Below are 21267 nucleotides of genomic sequence, written 5' to 3'. Positions count from 1 at the left end.
ATTATTGTTTTATAATTTAGCAAAGCAGTGAGTCTGCCTTTATTGGAGAACTTTCAGCTTAACTTCATCTTGGTAATGTGTGCCATTTATGTCTCCTCATTTCCAGCGCAGACCTGATCATAATGTTCCCAGAAACCATGCATTTAAGTGACTATTTGTCCATAGATACATACATATACATATATACATATACCCTTACATATACACATACGTGTGTGTGTGTGTGTTTTAACTGAGAAAGTGTTGCCAAATTATACTTTATTTCATTTTGATATGAATAGTGTTTTGGATAAAAGAGAGAAATTGACTCGAGTTACTGCCTAGAATCAAATGAATAGAAATTTTAAGATTTTTTTTATCTAAAATTCTTCAGTTTCCTTGTAAAAACTTTATTTTATAAAGCTATCCCAGGAAATTCTTTAATAGTCATGTCAGTATTAAGTTATGTGTACTTTTTGGGTGATTTCTTTATGAGAAAATGAAAGGCACATATGTTTAATCTAAATCTAACAGACCAGTGTCTTGATTACTGAAGAGCTCTAGCTGATAGAAGTATGTTCTGAAAATATTTAATTGATATTTTTTACTTTGCTCATATATTGCACCCTCACCACAGTTTCCCCTTCCTCCTTCCTTTCCAGTCCCTCATCCATCCCTCTTCCCCAGATCGACTCCTCCACCTGATCCCCATAAAATGTCATGTATCTGAGGGATATCACTAAGGCATATACAACAAGTTGCAATATGAAGGGATGTGCCTAATCTAATTGTTTGATTTTTGAGATAGGATCTTGCTGTATAACAGAGGCAGGTAAAGAATGTATAATATTTCTATCTCATCAGTATAATCAGTAATTAGAGATATGGGTCACCCCATAGTGTATGCCAGCTTAATGTATCACATTTACCTAATCAAAAATATAATTAGTTAAGAGCTTTAACTCCTCTTCCAGAGGACAGGGGTTAGATTCTCAGGACTCACCCACATTGTGTCTCACAACCATCTATAACTACATTTATAGGGGAAGCTGATGTCCCTTATGGCTTCTACAGGCAATGCATGCACAAAAGGCACAGATGAACATACACCTCAAAACCACAAATAAAAATGAAATACTTTCTCATGTATAAGAACATTGTGCAAGATGGAATCTGTGTGAGAAAAAAATCTGATTGCTTGTGAGAAAACTTTAAGATAACAGGACAATAGTCTTGGAACATCAGTCCTCCATCCAAAGCACGGGATTGATCTTGGAATGTGTCTTTGAGCCCCTCCCAGGAGTAGCAGATAGAAGTGGATTTGCCCATTGAATTTTACTAGTTATCTGGCCATCCATATACTACTTGTTCTTTGGATTGTATGCAGCTTGAATTCATATAAACTTTGCTCATAGAACCTTACTTCACCCTCAAATATAAACTGTTTGATGCTCTAAATACAGTGGCCATTGCATCACATTATAATCTCACTCATTCATAAGCTCTGTTCTCCTAGGTCCCACTATCTCTAGAGCAGTGGTACTTAAGCAGTTTTGTTTCTATTTTTCAATAAAAATTTAGCTATTAAGTTAAATGTTCCATAATGATGATTTCACAGATTTATAACAGATTACATGTCTCTGAAAGAAATATTAATGATAAATTATTTAGAAGAGTGAGTTCTGAGAAACTTGACAGATTGTTTTGAACTGGCTGTCATTACAGATACACACTGTGGGTATTTCATAAGAGAGGATAGGAACAGCATATCTACAAGGCTAAACCTTAATTCCACATAGATGTGGCTCTGTATGGGATGCAGATGGCCCCTGTAAATCAAGCTGTTTTCCTCATAGACATTAGAAAATTGAAACTTACTTGTCTTAAAACCTAGAGTTCTTACGAAAAGCCCAGATATGAAATTAGAACAGTCATGGTTATCACAGTTTCCCAATGGCATCATTCAAGTGCATGTAGTAATATAGTATGAACTTTGCTATAAGGCATATATAAGAAGCCATGTTTACACAAGCATACATCAGAGTTGAGGCAATGGGGCTGTGGAGGCAGGTCAGTGGGTAAAATACATACTGCACAAGCATGAGGCCCAAACTGTATAATACTGATCCCGCTACTGATCAATACAGGAGTTTTGACCTGGGTCAGATCACCCCTCCATAGGCAAGCTGGTGACTCCCTGCTCCAGGGAGGTCATCATATTGATTCCATACTTAATAAGGACACTGTATCGGCATAATGCACTATAGTCCAAAACTCCTGGACTTTAGCAATCCTCCTGTCTCAGCCTCCTGAGTAGCTAGGTCTACAGGCATGCTCCACCACGTCAGAGTGTATCACATACAGAGTACATATCCCAGCACCCACAAAAAGCTGGGACTGTGTGGACATTTTCTGTATTCCTAATTCTCAGGATTTGGAAACAGGCTAGCTAGACTAGCAAATCAGAGAACTCTGGATTCATGTGGGAGATTATCTTAAGTGAGGAATTGAGAAAGATACCCAATATCAACCTTTTGCATTCATACACATGTATACTCACAAACATTTGCAGAACAGTGCATAAACATATAAAAATACAACAACGTACAAACTCAAATGTTAATCTATTTTAAACATATGTGTAAATGCATGTAAATTATTAACTAGGAATCTCAAACTATAAAAAATATTGTAAATCTGAACTTAATTTTTCTTCTTCACTTTCCTTTCAGGTTTATCAGAACCTCTTGGATACCTGTGGGAACTATTGGATATTTGGGGATAATAGAATCTATAAGAACTTTTGCATACTTGAGCATAATAGACAAAATGTAGAATGGAAAAAGTTAGAAGATGGTGTGCTCCCTAAAGGTAACTTTGGAGTCCCTTCTTCATAATGAAAGCTTTTTAGGATTTTAATGATAGCTCTGGCCTTTACTAATGTATTGTCAAATGCTGGAAGTATTTTAATAGATATTAAATTTTGACAGATAAATTATGATTGAATTCTAAATCTTTGGATCGTTGATCTATTATTAGAAAAATGTATTCATATGTTTTATTTCATGATGCTCAAATTATAATGGATTCCTTTTCCACTTCAGAAAGCCATCCAATTAATGTTTAAATTTCAAAGACAGTTTGTAACATTGTGATTTAGGTTTGAAGTAGGCATATGCAATTGGGTTATTTTAAAAGTCATTTAGAAATAAGCATTCAGTATATTTCTTCTTCCTCTTTTTTGAAAAGATAGACATGAATTTTGATATTCTCAGAAGTACACCCAAATATAGTTCTATATTAATATAATTTCAATATACTAAATAGTTACCAACATTTTTTCATAGGGATACATCATGTGCTATTGTTTATGGAAGAATTACTTTTGAATCAAAGAAAGATCACACGAATTATATAGGTTACTATTTTTCCATTTAAATATCGTCATCTTTATATTATGCAATGAACAAAATGTATTATTCATTGAATGTTTAAACAATAACAATAGTTACCAAATACCTTCACTTGAAGGAAATACACAAAGCTCTGCAATGTTCAGTGTATTTTAAGCTCAACCAGTTTAAAAGCAATATTTGTTTTGTGCCTGGAGAGTCAAGACAGCTCAAATCCCTTTTCATACAAGGACAGACAGAGGATTCTAAGATGACTCTAGCTTCCATAGCATAAATCTGGGAGCATTTTGACAGAAGTACTGTAGTTCTGAACTTAATCCCTGATGGATGCCTTGTTCCTGTGAGAAAAATACCCCCTTTCCTTTTAAATTTTAAAATTCATTTCCAGGGTGCATTTCTGTATTCCATCCTATGTGAAAGTGTATGCAGACGAAGTTGATTCGTAGTCTTCTGGCTATCATACTATGAAAATGGAAACCATAAAGGTGACAGCTCAGATTCACTGGCAGCCAGAATCTACACAATCTAGTTTCATAAGATTCATTCTTAAATATCAATTCATATTCCCAAGAAGATAACAAATAATGTGGGTGTGGATGTGGTGATTTGAATGTGAATGGTCTCCATAGTGTTTTATACATACATACATATATATATATATATATATATATATATATATATATTAATTTTGAATGATTGCTAGGTAATAAGGGGAACTTACTGGGAAGAATTTTTTTGTTGGAAGAAGTTTATCATTGGAGGTGTGCTTGGAGGTTTCAAAAGACCATGCCATTCCCAGTTAATTAGTTAATACTCTCTCTTTCTCTCTCCATATTATATCATCATGATTGAGTATCAGATACAGGCTTTCAGCTACTTACTTTTCCAACACCATGCCTGTCTGCCTTCTGCTATGTTCCCCAACATGTTGTTCATGGACTCACCCTCTGTAACTGTGAGCCTCCAAGAAAATCTTCTGAAAGCTGCTTTGGTCATAGTACCTCTTCAGAGCAATTTAAAAGTAAGTAAGACAGAGAAATACATGGGATTAATGGAAGTCTACATAGAAATATATATAAATAGGGAAATAAAAACTGTGTATTCTCTGATAGTATTTTTGGGTCACTTATGTATACTATCAAATCATTTGCAAATAGTGAAAGTTTGAATTCTTCCCTTCCAAATTGTACCCCCTTCATCTCCTTTTTTTGTCTTATTTCTCTATATAGAACTTCCTATACTAGACTGAAGAGATGTGGAAAGAGTTGACAGCCTTGTCTTGTTTCTGATTTTAATGGGATCAACTTGAGTCTCTCTCCACTTAATTTGATGTTAGTTGTTGGTTTGCTCTATATTGCCTTTACTATGTTTATGTATATTTCTTGTATCCCTGATCTCTCCAAGATGTTTATAATGAAGGGGTGTTGGATTTTGTCAAAGGCTTTTTCATCATCGAATGATATGATCATATTTTTTTCTTTCATTTTGTTTATATGGTCAATTACATTGACAGATTTTTATATGTTGATGTGTACTTGGATTCTGCTTGCTAGTATTTTAGTGTCAGTGTTCATCAGGGTGCATGGTCTGTAATTCTCTTTCTTAGTTATATCTCTGTGTGGTTTGGGTGAAGTAACTTAGACTGAGAAAGATAAACATGGTATATATTCATTAAGAAGTGGATATTATGCATAAAGCAAAGTATAACCAGGCTTACATCCACAACAGCAGAGAAGCAAGGTAAAAAAGGGGAACCCTAAGAGGAATACATATTGAAGGCCCCAGGTAAAATAGTTAGGCTCTCCTGGATAAATTGTAAGGAGTATAGAAGGGAGGGAATGGGGGATGGGAACATGAGGGATCAATAGGACACAGTTGGATAAGAGACAGAGGGGGAGAGCAATAAAAAAAAAACTTGAAAGAGGGAACCATTATGGGGTTAGGGAAAAACCTGATATTAATTTTCAGGAATCCATAAAGATGACCCTAGCTGAGATTCCTAGAAATTGTAGAGAGGGTGACTAAAGAGCCTTCCCCTTTAATCAGATAAGTGACTAGACTAATTGTCATCCTACAACCTATATCTAGTAACTGATAAGAAGCAGATGCAGTGACCCACAGCCAAGCACTGGGCTGAACACCTGGAATTCATTTGAAGAGGGGAGAAGAGGGCAGGGAAACACAGAGACAGCTGACCTCACCTGTTGGTTACTTGTGTACTATGGACTGACAGCTGGGGAACCTGTATATGACCGAACTAGGCCCTCTGAATGTTGTTAACAGTTAAGTGTCTTGATCTGTTGTGAGAGCCTATACCAGGTATATAAACTTGCATTTTGGAGCCCATTCCCTATGGTGGGATGATGGGAGATTAATTCCATTCTTAGGATTCCCCCATGAAAGCGCCCTTTACCAGCAGGAAGTAGTTTGGAAAGACCGACTCCCAAATCCCCAAATATTGCTTATAAATGTTTGTTTTAATTTAAATGGACTTGGTTATAAATGGTTAATAATCACAACCAATATGCTTTTAAAGGTAAAAAGGGAATTATGGTATAGATATGAATACTTTGTTTTGGAAAGGATTTTCATTTATTGATACAATTTAAGGTCAATTTTGTGGTATCTATATTTCTCTTGTTTAGGTATTGTGTTTATATAGCTCATTTAAAAATATAATGTATAATTTAGTACAGATTTTAGATAGTTACCTATAATAGTCAAAACTTATAGCTAGGTGAGTTAGGTTTTCTAGATATGCAGAGATGTATTTGAGATAGATAGGCATTCTTCAAACCTTTCAAAGACCTACAGAATGTGGCATTTAAAATGGTTTAGGGTTTTTCTTGACAATGAGACATAAGTGTTCCTGGCAACACCACCTGCGTCAGAAAGGAAGATGGACATTGAAGAATCTCCTTATAGAGTTTGCTTCCAATATGGCAAGACTAGCCATTTGGACAAGATACTGCTCTTGTCTGGACTGTTTGACTTTATGCTATATAAACTGGACATGCTGGACCCACAGAAAAGTGACTGCTGTTTCAAGATGGACATTGCTGTAGAGTTCCTGCTTCATGGAAGAATCTGCCAGACAGTCTGCAGGACAGAGAGGAAAGTGACTGACAAACTGCCAATACAAGAAGACAGTTTAAAGTTTCCCACTTTGCTGAAGAGTCTGCCAGACACACTATGGCCTATGGGCTGAAGATGGAAGATTACAAAAGAACTTGGGGTGACCAGACAGTGAGTTGTCTCTGTCATTTCTAGAGTTTATATACTATCCTTTAGTGGTCTTTAAAGGAGTTGACGACAGATAATTATGGTTATAGTTTTCTTTAGTTAGTATTAAAGATAAGTTACATATAGGACTTTAGATTCACAAAGATAGATGCTGGGATATTTTCTTAAATCTTGTTAAATATTAATGGACTAAATATTGTTAACTGTGATTCTTATTTGATACTGTTATGTGATATATTTTGCTATGTTAAGGTTAAAAACCTTCTTTTTATTTAGACAGAAAAGTGGAGATGATGGGAGATGCATATATATATATATATATACACATATATATATATATATATATATATATATATAATGTTTCTCATACTGGTTAATGAATAAAACACTGTTGGTCAATAGGAAAGAAGATAGGAGGGGCTAGGAGACAAGGAGGAAATAGGAAATAGTAAAGAGGAGTCAAGATGGAGTGTCTGGAGAAAGCAGAATGCTTGCCGGCTCCCCGGTAAGAGAAATATATAGATCAGCAGAAATGGGTTCATAATTAAGGCAGAGTTAGCTGATAAGAAACAAATAACGAGCCAACAGAATTATATCAAATACAGAGTCTCTGTGTGTTAATTGGGGCTGGTGCGGCGGTGGGACAAGACCAGGCGGCAGGAGGAAAAACCTTACTCCTTACAGTGGGATACTTTTCTCAGCCTTGTAACAGGAAGGTGGGTCTTAGTCCTGCCTCAACTTGGTATGACAGACTTTGCTGACTCCCCAAGGAAGCCCAAACCCTCTCTGAGGAGTGAACAGGGGTGGGAAGAGATGGATGTATCAAGAGAAGGGGAGGGAGGGCAAACTGAGGTTGCTATGTAAAATAAAAAATAACTTTTTAAACAAAATTAAGTAAGTAAATAAACTGTGGGTTACCTGCTTTCCTGAGGAGATATATCATGCTTAGTAAATTAATTCTACAAAGATGACTTATGAATTAGCTTCATTTATCAAAAGACTACTTGTTCCAGTAAAAAAATCTTACATAAAATATATTTTATGAGTTAAAAATTAGTACTCCCAGGATTTATGCATCTTCTTAGAATCCCCCATGACAGTGCCCCTTACTAGCAGGAAGTAGTTTGGAAAGAATGAAGCTCAAATTCCCAAATATTGTCTATAAATGTTTGTTTTCATTTAAATGGACTTGGTTATATAAAATAAATTAAAAAAAATTAGTATAACAAATTTTCTCTCATATTAGTGCAGGGCTAGACCTCAACAGAGAAGGGTTCTGTGCAGCTGAAAGGGGTTACTACAAAAACTCACAATATGTCAAATCTCAGAGAAGTGTTAGTAGAATGATCAGGCAAAAATGCTATGTTACAACTACCTTCAAAGCTCACTCAGGAACTATTTTAGAATTGAAAACAAAAAGATGATGGAATGCAGAAGTCATAAATAACTAAGGAAAAAATAGTATCTTCTGAACATGGCAGGAACACTGTACTCAGGACCTCACAGCTGCTTCACAAGAACACACCAGGTAATACTCCAGCATGGACAGACAGAGAGGCTTATAAGCCTGCAGCCCTGACTGTGGAGATACTGACAGAACAAATTATGAGTGACAAAAAGAAGAAAGAAAGTGGGAAGTGTGGGTGGTGAAATGGGTTGAATATGATCACTTGGTATGACAGACTTTGCTGACTCCCCAAGGAAGCCCAAACCCTCTCTGAGGAGTGAACAGGGGTGGGAAGAAATGGATGTCCATTTATTCATGCTTGGAATTATCAAATAATTAATAAAATGTTTTATTTAATCTAAGTTATTGAAATTTTAGGACACACTTTTTTTTTTTTTAATATTTTACATCGTTTATTTACAGATACATTTTTGCTGAAAATGTACTTGTAGGTTCTGGGTAATCTAAAACCTGGAGTCTTTAATATCTCTAAAATTTGAAATATGTGTGTGTGTTCACACTGACATAGACACATGCAGAGGCTGAGGCAAAAAGATAGCACAGCAATGTGGATCCAGAGAGATCATTGCTTGCATTCCAGGTATGCCTCATGGACAATCACATCACCTCATCTATCTGTATGGTTATTTTTTTTTAGAACACACTTTTATACAACTCCAGACTTTTAAATTTAATATCTGTTTTTATTTTTTATTTTTCTCACTCTAAACTTCTGTGAGAGTGGAATATTTCATTTCCCTGTCATTGTTGTATCTAAATATGATATATGGAGGAATTCTTCAAAATATACTCATTTTAAAAAGTGTACTACATGTACTCATTGTATGCATGTATGTGCATTTTGAGAGAAGGATTCATGTGCAAGTCAGAAACAATTTTAGAAAGTCAGCTCTCCAAGCCATGTAGATTCTTTGGATCAAACACAGGTCATCAACTAGACTGCAGTAAGTCCCTTTGCTCACTGAAATGTGTTACCAGCCATGTTCTGACTTCAAATCATGGTTTTATTCCCCTCTTTCCCCATCCTTAACAGAGCCATTGTGTCTGTGCAAGACAGACAAAGTAGAAATGGAAAATATACACTTGACAATTATTGACCTTTTAACTATCTACTGATTTCCTTTTTCCAGACAAGAATGAGCTTCCACTTAAGCCACTATGGTAGGTTGAATAATGGCTCCCCAGACATGTACACATCAGAATCCTCAGAACCTGTGATTATGACATCTTAGATACTAAAGCAGTATTTACAGATATGACATAATTAAATATTTAGAAATGGAAGCTGATTTTGTGTTAAATGTAATCAGAGAGGAAAGAAAATATCAGAGAGTGTTGTCACATTGTAAGAGAGATATAAAGATAACACACAATGTGCTTTAACAATGGAGCAGTGGTCCTAAGAAAGTTACATCCAGGAGGAAAAAGACTTAAGAGCTCAACATTCTGGAACTGAAAATAAAGGAAGTTGTGCAATCTTATACCATTTTCCAAATTAGATAAACATCAGAGTCCAATTTAGTCAATTATGTAATTCAAAATGTACCTAATCTTAATAGGATAATAACACAAGCATTCTTACATGTCAAACAACCATTCTTGAACAGGCACCAAGACAAATTTGGATGGCACCTGAGGTAGTTTCTTTTTTGTTACAGCCAAAGACTCTTTTAATAAAGAAATAAACATAAAACATTGTGTTTATATCAAGGTGTGTTACTTATATTGGTTAATATGTTTCTTGTTTTTCCCCGCCTGTCATCCTAAACTTAACATAAATGATCTAACAATATTGAGAATTAGCTTTTACTTAAGATATGCATGACAGCAAATGCACAATTCTGTTTCCACACAACGCATTCACCCACTTATTTATAGAGGAACATGATGGGAGATGCCATTATGTATATATGTTTCTCATACTGGTTAATAATAAAGCACTATTGGCCAATAGGAAAGGAAGATAGGAGGGACTAGGAGACAAGGAGGAAATAGGAAGTAGGAAGGAGGAGTCAAGATGGAGAGTCTGAAGAAAGCAGTATGCCGCCTCCCCGGTAAGAGAAGGCCATGTGAAAATACATAGATCAGCAGAAATGGGTTAATAATTAAAGTCAGAGCTAGCCGATAAGAAACAAGTAACCAGGCCAACAGTATTGTATCAAATACAGAATCTCTGTGCATTATTTGGGGCTGGCGAGGCGATGGAACAAGAGCAGGACAAGACCAGCGGTGACGGGCGGAAAAACTGTACTTGATACAGGAACATTCATGTAAGGACATGTTTATGAACATTAAGAGTGATTAGCTAGTGTTAATACTGGACAGCTTTCCACAGTCTCACTTCCTGTTACAAATGACATTACATAATTTCTCCTTGCCACTTGGAAATCATCTGCTATTTTTAATATGACATATCTGGTGATATCATGAATATTTGACACACTGATTGTATGGAGTCTATTTTTCTTTGGCTTTAAAAATGTTCATGTACTCATCTGACTAGGAGCTGATGTTGGGTCCTGGAACCAAAGATGATCTTCAGGTGACAACCATTCACAAATTATTTTCTCGGGGTTTAAAATTTAATAACTGCAGTGATGTCCATCAGATTCTGATTGTTGTGTACTTGAATATTCATTCAATTATCTAGGAACCAGTGTTTTATTTCAAGGACACTGATCATACAGCTAAAAAGAAAACCCTGGCCAATAATGTTATTTGAACACAAATCCAGCCTAAACCTGCCCACAAAGTTTTATGCTAATCTATGCTTTTTACTATGCAGTCACACATATGTAAGGGGTTTAAAGTAAAGTTTATTATATAGCAGGTTCCAATGTAGGTATTTGTGGTAGCATAAAATGCACAATAGAGTTCAGTCTCAAAAGGTTTTTCTGTCTTCCTTTGTTTATTAAGACACATAATAGCTGTGGTTTAGGGGTACTAATATCAGCCCCAATTTCTCTGAGCAGCCCATAACTCTACATTGAAATTTTATGAAGTTTTATTCATTGAGAAAGTACGTATCAGTGCTTAAAATCATAAGCAGAGTATACTAAGTTTTGTAACTGCTAAGGCTGTTTGGAGATTAAGCCACCTCCACTCAGACTTCAGTTGCAAAAGTGTATCTGTGTGTTCCAAGGTACATAGTAGTCCATTTACCTTTCTTTCTCTTGGTTTGAGTCTCTTATCGTTATAGCCAGACTAGTGGGAGATTTAAATGAAGTAAAAGATGTGGTGATATTTTTTTTATGGTCTAAACAAATATTTTGTTTATGGTCTAAGATCAGAGTGCAAGCTACCCACATTAGTCAGCCATAGAGGTCAGGCAGAGGTAGCACACATCTTTAACCCCAGCAGCCACACTAGTTAGCCACAGAAGCTGGGTGGTGGTGGTGCACACCTTTAGTTCCAGCATGAAGGCAGGTGGAGACATGAGTGTAGTCTGAGGTTTGGAGAGCAGCATTGTAGTTTGCAGTCATGCTGAGGACTGAAGTGTCCCTCTTTGGTCTTAGCCTTGGTAGAACTAAGAACTCTCTTGTGGCTTGGCTGCTTTGTTTTTCTGGTATTCAACTTGAAGCCCCATATCTGTTTCTGGGTATTAATTATTCATGTTACAAATAGATACTAGTCATTTGGAATTGGCTCAGTAAATTGTTTAGTAACTATCAGGCATTCTCTTTAAAAAACTTCCATTATTCCCATTGTCAACAACAGGAAGGATTGTTCCATGGCCATTTCTAGTTACTTTTTTCTCTGATCCTTCCTATGGATTCAGCAGTGGTTATCAACCTTTGCAATGCTATGCCCCTTTAATAGAGTTCCTCATGTTGTGGTGACTTTCAACAATGCATTTGTTTTGTTGCTTCTTCATAAATGTATTTTGCTTCTGTTATGAAATTTAAATATCTGGTATGCACACTATATGATATATGACCACTTGAGATCATGACTCACATGTAAGAATCACTACAGCAAAATACGTGGTTAATATTAGTCAGGTTTCTATAAGGAATGAATGTATATAATGATAGAAATTCATTAGATTGCATTGCATGGTATGAATTGTACTACACAGGAGAAGCCAAGAAGCCATGAGCTGCTCTGCATGCAAAGCTGGGCGCCTCCTGGAAAACTGCTTTCATTCAGTCCACAATGGAAACCTGAAAAAAGAGTGGAGAAGCAGTAATAGCAGTACTACGTTAATGAACTTGCCAATAAGAGAGAAGACAAGCAGCAGAAAAAGCAAGTTTCTTTTATCAAACTCCTTATATTTGGATCCAAACATGTGCCATGCAGTCATAGTATGAATTCCTGTTTAAGTAACCTGATGGAGGCCTTTTTTTTTTTTTTTTTTCATATAATTCTGTTGGCCAGTCACTAGTTTCCTATTGGCTAGATCTGTCTTAAATATTTTAAATATTAACCCATTATTTTTTTTACTTTTATTTTTATTTTACATATTGATCCCAGTTCCCTCACTGTAACTTTATCTCTCCCTCCTTCTTTCCCTCTCTCCCCCCCCTCACATGCACCCTGACCACCCTCCCCTCCCACCCACACCCACTCCACATGTAGAGTCATGACATCCAGGACAGGTCATCTAAATCTGTAAAGTCATTTGAAGTATAGGACTTCTCTCCTGTCTCTAGGTAAAGGGAATATCCATCCATGGGGGATGTGCCCGCAATGTCCTTTTATGCACCAGCCACTATCTGAGGTCTCTTAGACTGCTCAGGCCTTCTAGCTGAGACCAATGTTCAGGGAGTCTGAGTCAGTCACATGCTAGATTCCCAGCTCTCATTCTGGGGGCCTATTAGGTCCTGCTTGTTCAGGTTAGTTGTCTCTGTGTGTTTCTGAAGCCTGGTCTTGTCCTCCCTCTCTGCATCTAGATTCTAGTTCAGCTCAGTGTTAAGTTGTGGTTGCTTGCTTCTGCTTCCAACAGGATCTAGATGAATGCTCCATGATGGTGGATAAGTTAGTCACTGAACTCATTATCAGGGAAAGGCATTTATGGTAACCTTTCCACGGATGCTCAAATTGTTAGTTGGGATCAGTCTTATAGGTCTCTGAACATTTCTCTAGGTTCAGTTTTATCTTCACTCCTATAATGGCTCCCTCTCTTATGGTCTCTCTCTCTCTTCTTCTCTCTCTCCCTCTTTCTCTCTCTCTAACTCTTTCTCTCTCTTTATCTCTTCTCTCTTCTAATCCTCCCCTGACTCAATCTTCCTTGTCCCATGTGCTTTCCTGTCCTCCATTTCTCTTTCTCCTAGTACCCTCTCCACTCACTGACCCCTCCCTCCACTCCCCATGTGCTTTGGAGAACTTGTCCTTTCCCGCTTCTGTGAGGGACCTTATATGAATCTCTTAGAGTCCAATTTGTATCCTAGTTTCTCTGGCAGTGTGAATTATAGGCTGGTAATCCTTTGCTCTATGGTTAAAATCCATACCATGTTCCTCTTTTTGGAACTGGGTTACCTCATTCAGGATAGTTTCTTCAAGTTCCATCCACTTGCCTGAAAATTTCAAGATTCCATTGTTTTTTTCTGCAGAGTACTATTCCATTGTGTAGATGTACCACATCTTTATCCATTCTTCAGTTGAGGGGCATCTAGGTTGCTTCCAGGTTCTTGCTATTACAAATAATGCTGATATGAACATAGTTGAGCAGATGTCTCTGTTGCATGGATGTGGATCATTTGGGTATAATCCTAAAAGGGGGATTTCCAGGTCCTGTGGTAGACTGAACATATTGTAATTTATACATTAAAATTATCTATTCAATTTGTTGATGGGACCTAACATATAATATTTATAAATTACACTTCCAATTTGAATACTATTCTTTAGAAATTTTTTTACAATTACACAATGTTCTTCAATGCAAAAACTAATTGTCCCCTGCCTCCTTAAAAAACCAAAAACAGGGGAATTAAAGATTCATGCAAGCAATAATAGGCCTTAGCATTAAAGATAAGTAAATTTCCAAATTTTTATGCAGTGTGTGTATATATGCGTGTATGCTATATATGTCACATATATTTCTGATAACAATAGTCAATAATTCAGGAGCCCAACTCTAGTTTAGCTTCTGCTTTCTGTACAATCCAGGAAATTCTTTTCTCACAGTGCACTAGGCTACAGGAGTAAAGCAGGAAAATGGAAGTAGATGATGCTTCAAAGAATGGAAAGTAGGAAAAGATGTACTGCTCACATCATCTGAACAAGAACAACACCAATAACATGCCTAATTGGATGGGGAGAGTCCAATAGACTTCAACCCTACACAAAGATCTATAGACAATAGAGAAAGCTGTGTGTGGTAAAATTGTTTTCTCAAGGGAAGAGCACACTGACTGGTTGTACAGTACCAAAGAGTCAGCCCTGAAAACATATATACAAGTAACAACATAAGGACTCAACAGATTAAAATGTACACACATACACACACACACACACACACACACACACACACACACACACACTTATACACCATAACAAATGATCATAATTGATTACATGAATGTGAAGGAGAGTTGGGAAATTTTGGAGGGAAGGAAGAAAAAAAATATATATATCAAGAATTAAAATTAAATCGTGCAATAAAAAAAGGAAGATATACTGCCGTATGCAGTAATGCAGGAACTCTGAAATGCAAGCAGGGATGCATGACCATGTCTTTCAATACTGGACACAGAAAATATGACCTTTTAGGCTCTTATTGGGTACAAGCAAAGATAAAGTTTTGTTGACATCTTTATCTCTCAGCTGCACTGCATAAGGTTTGCTCTTAATCTATCCTATCCTAGTTTGTCAATAAAGATATAACACATATTTTTAATATACTGCCTTTATTAATAAGCACTCTTTATAATGACATTGATATTACAAAAATGCACTTTAATTACAAATTATTTGAATTTCCTAACATATTAACCAATGGTATTTTGTCAACACTAATTTACGCACATCATTAAATGTGTTTTGTTGTTTTGCTATGCCTGCCCTTGTGCAAGCAAATTTTAACTTTCAGCAATGTTGTCATCTTCAAATAATTTTTACTTTAAATACTTTCTAAACTAAGGTCATATTAATCTTACAAAAACAAATCTGCTATTGGTTGCAAAAATTATTGGCCAAATCTCACTTGTGACTCTACTGTGGGCTAACACCTTACAATGAATGGTTCAGGCGGTTATGGGTCTAGGTAACTCATCCAAATAAACATGACCTAAATGTAGTAAGAAGTTCTATGAGGTTGACATAATCACATCTCGACTCATTCTAAGTCCTCAGGTATTTTTTAACTCTGTCATTTCCCCATTCACTATGTGAGAAACTGAAGCTAAGAGGCAGCTTTATATAGCAAGCAATAAATCCTAGGAACTCTATATTTGCTTTAAATTATGCTTGAAAACTGAACAATTACATTTCCATCTTTTTCCATTTACCCTCAGCATGCAGCTATGAAATACCCATGGACATGTTCAGCAGGCAGTTGAAACTATTCATATTCTCATTCACACATATTTTGGGGACATTGTCTACATCCTTTCACACTGCAAGAGACATTTTTAGAAACGGAGCTCCCTCCCAATTCCTCAGCTTCTGACAGTTCCTTAACACTTCTCCAATTTTTTTCATAATATTCCAAATCAAATATAAAGCTATAAAGCTACAAGCTTTTGTGCACAGCTCTGACTGGCACCACTTTCTGTTTTTTTTTTTTTTTTTTTTTTTTTTTTTTTTTTTTGTTTGTTTATTTTGTTTTGATTTGATTTTATTTCTGATGGATGATATGAATGAACTGATAGATTCAATCAGTTTAACAAGTGACATTTTAGTGCATTTTCATCATTCCATTTATGTATTACTAGCTGATTATCTGACTATCATCTTGGGTGGTGTCTAGCAGGAGGGAAGCTGTGTTATGCTCATCTGGAGCCCTCAGGATGCACAGACCTCTCTCTGTGTGCTCTGTTGTCTTAATGCTTTCTATAATCTGTTCCTTAAGATTTCTATTGCAAGGAGATAAACATCAATGTATAAATCTATTAATTTCAAGTAAAAAGATATTTAACTCTAATGAATTAATTTATGGGACTTTAACCCATTATTTGATCTCACAGTCTTCTTTAATAGAGACTGGGAAACATATTTTTTTTTCAGTGAAAGAAAATTTTATTTTTCTTCATTTGAGAATAGAGAGCAAGATAGAGGTCCAATATATTTAAAAGCACACTAGCAAGAAATACATGGTTACAAAAAAATAAATAGATTCAATCTTAAACACAAAAGTTCAAAGCTATTTTGTGAAGTAGAGAAAGCAGGAATGAGAGCTAGGAAAGGTAACAAAGCCTTGGATACTTTTCTATTAGATAAACTCCCTTCTTCCATTTCCTATGTAGGCTACTTTCATAGCAGAGAAATTATCTTCCCAATCACTGTCCAATAACACCACAATCATAAGCAAAGGTTGATGCTGCTGCTTGTTTGTGAGCCTCCATTTTACTCATCTTCTCTTTGCCTGCTTCCAGTTAGCTGATCTCCACCGTCTTTGTCTATACTCACCAAAGGGAAGATACTAGGTTGCTTAAGCCACCCTTATTAAAAGAATGTATCTTAAACAAGGGAGACAGAGAGGCTTGAAAAAGGATTTCAAATATGTGGCTCAGGAGAAAGTATCGATCAGCTAAAATTATACAGCTTGGTCTTTGATCGTGATGACATTGTCAGATTGCTATAGTAGTTGCTGTCATTGTTTCCTCCCAGGTATTGAAACCAGGAGAGTTTCAAGCATCTGTAAACTCTGTGTGCTCACAAGGCCAGTGTCATCAGGCACCTCTCTGAGGTTACTGTCAGGCCTGGTTCTACAACCCAAGATTCTATCTGGAAATCTATAGATAAAGAAATGAAAACCGTTATTCTTCTTTCTAAAGGACTTCAAAATAGACTTTTTAGTACTCCCTTGATATGAGTGAAGTTGAGATACAGCAATAGCTGCACACAATCTGGAAATATGTTGAAACTAAAGTGGCCATATTATGAACTGAAATAGAAAATATCCTTGCCCTTGAAATATTTAGTATTCTGTTCAATACATTAAGGAGAAAGGATTGTTTGAGACAATTATAGACTCAATTGATTTTTTTTTCCTAAACATGGATCACTGTGGGCTTCTGAAGTGTTATAGCAGATGATAAGAATAGCAATTGTTTATTGAATATCTATAAACTAACATTGCCCATGGTGTGTTATCTCCGTGGATTAGCCTACTAAATCACTAAATCCCTTAAAATCCATGATTATTTGTGTAACATTAGCATCTTACCTAGCAACAATTAATATGCATAGAAAGTAGTACAGAACAAGTAAGATCATGGGTAACTTGATTTCAAAGTCTACCACTGAACAATATTTCCTAATGCCTTCAATATATCTGAGAATATACTAAATTACAAGTACTTAGAATTACTTTTTTTTAAAATGGAGAAGACACAATACATATCATCCAGTAAGATGACACAGTGTTCATTGCCTTGCAAGCAAATCTAACAAAAATGTGTTATGTATGTCAACAACAATGTGTTTTAAATTTCGTCTGCCATGTGTTTAGGCAATTCTAGAAATGTACTTTGTTTTGAAAAAAATAACTAGAATGTATTTGAGTACATTATATTGTGATAGTAGTTTATTTAATTTCTTCATAAATAAAATAAAATATTTCTTATCTATATAAAGTTAAAGAATATAAGTATTGCTGCTGCTCCTGTCTCCGGTCCCCATTGAGAGCACCCTTGGAGCTCTCATACACCCCCACCCATCCCCACCGTGAGCCTACCCCCCTACCCTGTGCCCTACCCTACCCACGGTCCTGCTACTCTGGTTGAGCACTGGGACAGAGGGTGGAGCCAACAGTCCACCCTACTTTGGAGACTTATCTGAGCAACTCTGAACAAAGAAGACCTGACTATCCATGCAGGACCACCCATAATTTCCACCTGCTTGGTCTCTGAACCCACCTCCAGTCATCTGCTGGAGTCCCCGGCCCCTCCCAGAGATCTGCCTATCTCTGCAGGACCACTGTGAGTACCTGATGGCATCTTCTACTGGATTCTCGTCCTTGACCCCATCCCTGAGTCCCTGTCTGCGGGGAAACCTCTTAGAGAGCTTGGACCACACAGAGCTACAGATATTGAATCTCAGACCCACATAAGCCCATCGGGGAAGTACCATAGAGAGAGTGGGAGACCCCACCAACACCTACTGGAAGAAGCTATGGGAAGAAGGCAATACAAGAAAACACCTAACAACAGAAAGACAGGCATGATCCCTGATGAACATCGATGCAAAATTACTCAATAAAATACTGGCAAATCGAATTTAAGAATACATCAGAGAAATCATCCACCATGACCAAGTAGGCTTCATACCTGGAATGCAGGGATGGTTTAACATACAAAAATCTATCAACGTGATCCACCATATAAACAAACAGAAAAAGAAAAACCATATGATTATCTCCCTAGATGCGGAGAAAGCCTTCGACAAAATTCAACACCCTTTCATGATAAAGGTCTTGGAGAGGTCAGGGATAACAGGAACATACCTAAACATAAGAAGAGCAATATACAGTAAACTAACTGCCAACATCAAACTGAATGGAGAGAAAGTTAAGCCAATTCCTCTAAAATCAGGAACAAGACAAGGCTGTCCTCTCTCTCCATATCTCTTCAATATCGTACTGGAAGTTCTAGCTAAAGCTATAAGACAACAAAAGGAGATCAAGGGGATCCAAGTTGGAAAGGAAGAAGTCAAATTGTCTCTATTTGCAGATGATATGATAGTTTACATAAGTGACCCAATAAACTCTACCAGGGAACTCCTACAGCTAATAAACACCTTCAGCAAACTAGCAGGATACAAGATAAACTCAAAAAAATCAGTAGCCCTACTTTTTTCAGATAACAAAGAGACAGAGAAAGAAATCAGAGAAACATCACCCTTTACAATAGCCACAAGCAAAATAAAGTAACTTGGTGTAACACTTCCAAACAAGTAAAAGACTTATATAATAAGAACTTTGTGGCTCTGAAGAAAGAAATTAAAGAAGATACCAGAAAATGGAAAGATCTTCCATGCTCTTGGTAGGATAAACATAGTAGGAATGGCAATCTTGCCAAAAGCAATCTACAGATTCAATGAAATCCTCATTAAAATACCACCACAATTCTTCACCGACCTTGAAAGGATAATAATCAAATTTATATGAAAAACAAAAGACCCAGGATATCCAAAACAACCCTTTGCAATAAAAGAAGTTCAGGAGGCATCACCATTCCTGACTTTAAGCTCTACTACAGAGCTATAGTTCTGAAAACAGCATGGTATTGGCATAAAAATAGACAGGTAGACCAATGGAATCGAATTGAAAATCCTGATATTAACACACGCAGTTATGAACACCTGATTTTTCGACAAAACAGCTAAATTTACACAATGGGACAAGGACAGTGTCTTCAACAATTTGTGCTGGCACAATTGGATGATGGTGTGTAGAAGACTGCAGATAGACCCTTGTCTGTTGCCATGCAGAAAACTCACATCCAAATGGATCAAAGACCTCAACATCAATCCAGCCACATTGAACATCTTAGAAGAGAAAGTAGGATGTACCCTTGAACAAATTGCTATAGGAGATGGCTTCCTGAACATAACTCCAGGGGCACAGACTCTGAGAGAAACAATTAATAAATGAGACCTCTTCAAACTTAGAAGCTTCTGTAAGGCAAAGGACACAGTGGACAAGACCAAACAGCAGCCCATAGACTGGGAAAAGATTTTCACCAATCCTATATCCGACAAAGGGCTGATCTCCAAATATACAAAGAACTCAATAAACTAGTCAACAAAACACCAAATAACCCTAATAATAAACGGGGTACAGAACTGAAGAGAGAATACTCAATAGAGGAAATCAAAATGGCTCTAAGACACGTAAGAAAGTGCTCCACATCCTTAGCTATCAGGGAAATGCAAATCAAAACACCTTGGAGATACCATCTTACTCCTGCCAGAATGGTTAAAATTAGAAACACCACTGACAACTCATGCTGGAGAGGATGTGGAGAAAGGGGAACACTCCTCCACTGCTGGTGGGAGTGCAAACTCATGCAGCCATTTTGGAGATCAGTATGGCGGTTCCTCAGGAAAATGGGAAGTAGTTTACCACAGGACGTGGCAATGCCCCTTTTAGGCATATACCCAAAGGATTCACATCCATGCAACAAAGACATCTGATCAACTATGTTCATAGCAGCACTATTTGTAATAGAAAGAACCTGGAAGCAACCTAGATGCCCCTCAATTGAAGAATGGTTAATGAAGATGTGGCACATCTACACAATGGGCTACTTACTACTCTGCAGAAAAAATAATGGCATCTTGAAATTCGCAGGCAAGTGGATGGCACTTGAAGAAACCATCCTGAATGAGGTAACCCAGTCACAAAAAGAGGATCACAGTATGTACTCACTCATATATGGATTTTAGACCTAGATCAAAGGATCACCAGCCTATAATTCATACCACCCGAGGAACTAGGATACAAGGTGTATTCTAAGAGAGTCATATAAAGTCCCTCACAGAACTGGGCAGGGACAAGTCCCCCAGAGCTCAGGTGAAGTGGGGGGGGGGAGCGAATGGAGAGAGAAGTAGGAGAAAATGAGGGGGAGGAAAGGAAAACTTGTGTAACCAGGAAGATTGAGCCTGGTTAGGAATAGAAGGTAGGAAAGAGAGAGAGAGACAGAGACAGAGAGAGAGAACATAAAAAAGGAAGCCAATATTGGTTTGAAGATAAAATTGAACACAAGGAAAGGTCGAGAGAAATATAAGACTACTCCCAACTAACAAGTTGAGCTTCCGTGGAAAGGCTATCATAAATGCCCTTCTCAGAGAGTGAGATCAACAACTAACTTCTCCATGGAGCCCTCAACTAATGCTTGTTGAAAACAGGATCAAACACCCATACATAAACACTGAGTCAAATTAGAACCCAGATGCAGATGGAGAGGACAAGACCAGGCGGCAGAAAAACATACAGACAGCTTACCTGAACAAGGAGGAGCTAATGGCTGCTAGACTGATAGCTGGGAAGCCAGCATG

The sequence above is a fragment of the Phodopus roborovskii genome, unplaced genomic scaffold (assembly GCF_943737965.1).
Source record: "Phodopus roborovskii unplaced genomic scaffold, PHOROB, whole genome shotgun sequence".
In the NCBI taxonomy this organism is placed as follows: Eukaryota; Metazoa; Chordata; class Mammalia; order Rodentia; family Cricetidae; genus Phodopus; species Phodopus roborovskii.
The sequence above is the reverse complement of the archived record's forward strand: the minus strand, read 5'-3'. Positions refer to the sequence as shown.